This window comes from Mastomys coucha, unplaced genomic scaffold (genome assembly GCF_008632895.1).
Source record: "Mastomys coucha isolate ucsf_1 unplaced genomic scaffold, UCSF_Mcou_1 pScaffold16, whole genome shotgun sequence".
Classification (NCBI taxonomy): domain Eukaryota; kingdom Metazoa; phylum Chordata; class Mammalia; order Rodentia; family Muridae; genus Mastomys; species Mastomys coucha.
Window position 1 is genome coordinate 89,858,822 of NW_022196898.1, and position 4,792 is coordinate 89,863,613.

At 43.3% G+C, this 4,792-nt stretch overlaps 1 pseudogene; it reads left to right on the forward strand.

The window, feature by feature from the left end:
- The first annotated feature begins 244 nt into the window (after positions 1-244).
- Positions 245-1,560, forward strand: LOC116093318 (annotated as a pseudogene).
- Positions 1,561-4,792: the final 3,232 nt, after the last annotated feature.

Genomic DNA, 4,792 nt, shown 5'->3' on the forward strand with positions numbered 1-4,792 from the left:
CTGACAGTACCTGACTAATACAGAAGTAGAGGCTCACAGTTTCCTTTGGACTGAGTACAGGGTCCCCAACGAAGGAGCTAGAGAAAGGAGCCAAGGAGCTGAAGGGTTTGCAGCCCCTTAGGATGAACAACTATATGAACTAACTAGTACCTTAAGAGCTCCCAGTGACTAAAACTCCAATCAAAGAGTCCAGATTGTGGGACTAATGGCTCCAGCAGCATGTGTATAGAAGAGGATGGCCAAGATGGTCATCAATAGGACCAACCTTGATCCTCTGAAGGTTCTATGTTCCAGTGTAGGGGAAGGCCAGGGCCAGTAAGCAGGAGGGAGTGGAATGGTGAGCAGGGTGAGGTGGAAGGAACAGGGGTTTGTTTTAGTTTTTGTTTTTCTATTTTATTTATTTATTTATTTATTTATTTATTTATTTGGAGGGGAACCTGTGAAAGGAGATATTGTAAATAAAGAAAACATCTAATAAAAAAATAGAAAACAAAAAAAAAAGATTAGATTCTAACAGGAGAGACTTCCTGAATAAGGAGAGGCAAGAGTTCATCAGACAGCTTGGTTATTCAGTCCACACTAAAAAAGGCTAACGGGTCAGCCGCTGCCCTTAGTGTGCACCTTGTGGCAGCCAGAGAATATTTGCAGCAAGAAGCCCCGCCCCTGGCGAGTTCCTGTCGGCCAGGCGCGCTCCCCGGCGCGTTCCCGTCGGCCAGGAGCGCTCCTCGGAGCCGCGCGGCAAGCGCGGGTGGCGGTGGCGAGGCTGCTGGCCCGGAAAGGGTTTCCCCGCGCTCACTGCTAGGCGCTCCGGGGCTGAGGGGCTTCAGCATAGCTTCAGCGGCGCTTGCCTGTCCCCGGGGACTGAGGACTAGGCTGTGAGGCCACGCCCTGAGTAGCAGAAAGAGAACGAAAGAAGTAGATAACCTTGACAGTATAAAAGAAGAATGGGTTTGTGAAACAGGACCTCCTGACCGTCAGTCCCTCAATGATAATCAACCAAGGGACTGTGAATGCTTTGTTGGCAGCCTTTTTTGAGGAAGCAGGGAAAGCTGGTGCCAAATGCTTGTCCCCACTGAGCAGGAGAAGCAGGGAATTACCTTCAGAATTACAGGGAGTTTTAGATAAAGAGGAGGTAGATGTTAAAGTTGAAGATTAAAAAAAAAAAAAAAATGAAGTATGTATGTCTCCAAAGCCTTCCAGCTCTTCTCAGGACAGAGTTACAGACTAGGAAGTGTTACGCGAAGAATCCTTTCTAAAGAAAAGAGTGCTGAAGTTGATAATAAAAGTATTTTGCTGTTTCACTGAACAATTTGGAGCCCCTTACCAGGATCCAGATCTGGTTAACCAAAGGGGGAAAGGCCTGTCCAAAGATTTAACGTTTCTCATAGGGTGAGCCACATCAAAGACTTTATTGAAAAGCACCAAAGATCTCAGAGAAGCCCTCCCTTTGCCCTGGCAACAGCTCTGCCTTTCCTCAGATTTCTGGATGAGATGCTCATATTGGAAGCAGCAGATTTGAAGAATGTTGTAATCATTCAGAGACTCCAAAAAAACTGCTGAGCCTTTTAGGGAACTTTGATAGTTTTTATTTTTGAGAGACTGAGAGAAATGATGGTTGGAAGTAGACATGCAGAAGTAGGAGACAGAAGTCAGTGTGAATAAACTTGTGGTTTGAGGGCTTCTTAATCCACTATGAGGGGGTTCAGTCATCACAAGTTAGGAGAGTGACATGGCTGTAAGCCAGATTCAGGGCACTTTTCTCAACAGGCTATTCAGAAAAAAAATACCTATTTTTCAAATATTAGCTAGGCAATATGACATATTAAATAGCTGTACCATTAATCTTAATGAGGTCTAAATTAATCTTAATGTGGCCCAGCAGCATATTCAATTAACTAAATCTGTATTCAAATATTTCCAAGCAGCAGATACTTATATACATGTTAGCTATCTCAGTTTTTAAATAGCAATACATTGAAGTATTATACATGGCATATTAAAAGCATCAATGTCATTATATTGCCTGTGCTTCATCCTCAGAGCTTTTCAGTTTCTACTCTGTGATGGCAAATGATACTCAAATACTCATTTGGCAACAGTATCCAAGATGTATGCTCTTCTAGGAATAAAATTGTGTACCTTAGTGTAATAGCAACCTTAATTCGCCTACACAGTTTTCTATACTTTCTATATGTAACTTTATGGGCTGGGAATGTAATTTAGTGGTAGAGAGTATTTGTCATGCATACATGCGACTCTAGGTTCAGTCCATCCCCAGCACTATAAAATTTAAAAAAAAATCCTTTAAATTTATAATGTAAAACCACACACACAAAAATTCTCCAAAGCTGGATAGTGGTGGCAGAGCAGGCCTTTAATCCTAGCACTTTGGAGGCAGAGGCAGGAGGATCTCCCAGTGTAAGGACAGCCTGTCTATCCTAGAGCTGACTAACTTCCAGGGTTACACAGAGAAATCCTGTCTAGAAAAGAAAACTCAAAGTTTTCAAATATTTACTCATTTAAAAATCTCTTTGGAATTGCCTGCAGTGGTGCATACCGTAGCTCTAGCTCACACCAAGCTGTGAGGGGAGGACCACTTGAGCCCAGGAGTTCAGTCAGCCCGAGCAACATAGCAAAACCCTGTCTCTGATAGTAACAACTTTCCCATCCGGAGAGATGGCTCAGCAGTTGAGAGCACTGGCTGTCCTTGCTGTAGATCCAGATTCCATTTCCAGGACACGCATGGCAGCGCACAGCCATCTGAAACTACTGCTCCAAGATATCTGACTCCCTCTTCTGATCTCTGTGGGCACTGCACTCAAGTTATATGTAGACATACATGCAGACAAAAAAACGTCATACTTATTAAACTTTTAAAAATTAAACTAAGAATTTCCAAATAACGGGAAGATGTATCAAGAAAGGTGGCATTGTATTTCCTTTCCTCCAAAACTGTAATGTTTGACTTAATGAAGATAAAGATTCTCAGCCGGGGGGTGGTGGTGCACGCCTTTAATCCCAACACGTGGGAGGCAGAGGCAGGGGGATATCTGAGTAAGAGGCCAGCCTGGTCTACAGAGTGAGTTCCAGGACAGCCAGGACTACACAGAGAAACCCTGTCTTGAAAAACAAAAGACATAAAAGATTCTCACCTGTTTCACATTCACTGCTATGCAACATCACATAGTTTATTGTCTCTAGAAGACCGCACTCCATTTGGGGGCGTGAAAAAGAAACATTTAACTATATGATTAGGAAAGACAGTTTGACAAAGGGTCATTTGGGAGTCCTTCTCAAAGGGCCAATACCTGGCCAATCATGGGAGTTCACCCTGATCATAAGCACCTGAGAGGCTGAGGCAGGAGGATTACCATGAGGTCAAGGCCAGCTTGGGCTACAGAATGAGAACAGCATTCTTTGTTGTCTGTTAAAACAATGAAGTATAGTCCTGCCCCTGTCACAAGCATTCACTGTCTGAGATGGTTGCCAACTGCACTTGGAACCTTGTGTGATTCTTAGGTATTTAGTGTAAATTCTACACTAGGCCCACGTCCACCCTGTATACTTCACCATGGACAGCGAATGGTTCCACCTAAGTAGTTTCCACACTTGAGCTTTATCCTCTTCCAAGTTTGCTCAGACTGTCCCTCTTTAAGCTAAACTACTAGTAGTATAACTTGTGCCTTGCCTCCCATCCACAGATGAGGCAGGGTTGGGAAGTGTGAATGAGGCTTTAAGTCAGACTCAGGAATAACAAGAAGGAGCTTATGTGCATAACTAGATGTCCTTTCTCTCAGCCCTTTCTTCTGCAGCCCTATTTTAAAGATGCTTTCTTCCCTGGCCCCAAGTCTTCCATATGCCAGAGTTCTTCATTTTGGGTAAGCAGTATGGAATAGAGAATGAAGGAGAGCATCTTTGTTTTGTCTTTTACCTAGGAAATCAGCAGGTATATAATAGAAAAATTAAATACTTGTCTATAATGTTTACACAACACTATCAGAGCCTTTTTAGCAATATAAATAATTCCTTAACAAAAAAGGGGATGGTAAAATCACTGGTTTTATTTTTCAGATACAGACAAAAACTTTTAATTGTTGATATGTTCAGGACTCTCTAAGGAAATGTTTCATATAGGCCTATCCTGAAACCTTTCTACTTACATAGTTATAATTGATAAATGGTTCTCTGTATTTCTATGAGGAGCCTCTCACAAGAATTGCCATGAACCGGGTTTCTGTGTGGAGCCCTAGTTCTGCGGGATGAGAGTTCTGGCCAGGTGTGCAAGGGATTCAGCGGTGACAGACAGACATGACACAAGAAGTGTGTTATCTGAATGTATTTCTCAAAAATGGCATCAGACTTTCACAGTCATTGCAAAAGAGAAATGAAAAATCTGGCAAGGTACATCTGAGGCCACCTGAAACACACTGGGTCTAAAACACCCATCATCTCCTCTGGACTGGTGCAGCACCCCCGGGCTCCTAGCACGCTCAGGCAGCATGCCCTTAATCCCAGCACGTGGGAGGCAGAGGCAGGGGGATATCTGAGTAAGAGGCCAGCCTGGTCTACAGAATGAGTTCCAGGACAGCCAGGACTACAGAGAGAAACCCTGTCTAGAATGTCAGATAATTTCCAATGCAGACAGGAACAAAGAGCCAGTTATGGCTGGTAGCTCACCTATGTGCACGCAGCCCTGACTAATATTGAACCAAATGGTCTTTAATTTGTGGATATTATATTTATTGGTGAATTGACAACTGGGGACTCTTCATAAAGCAAAGAGGAGTCCCCC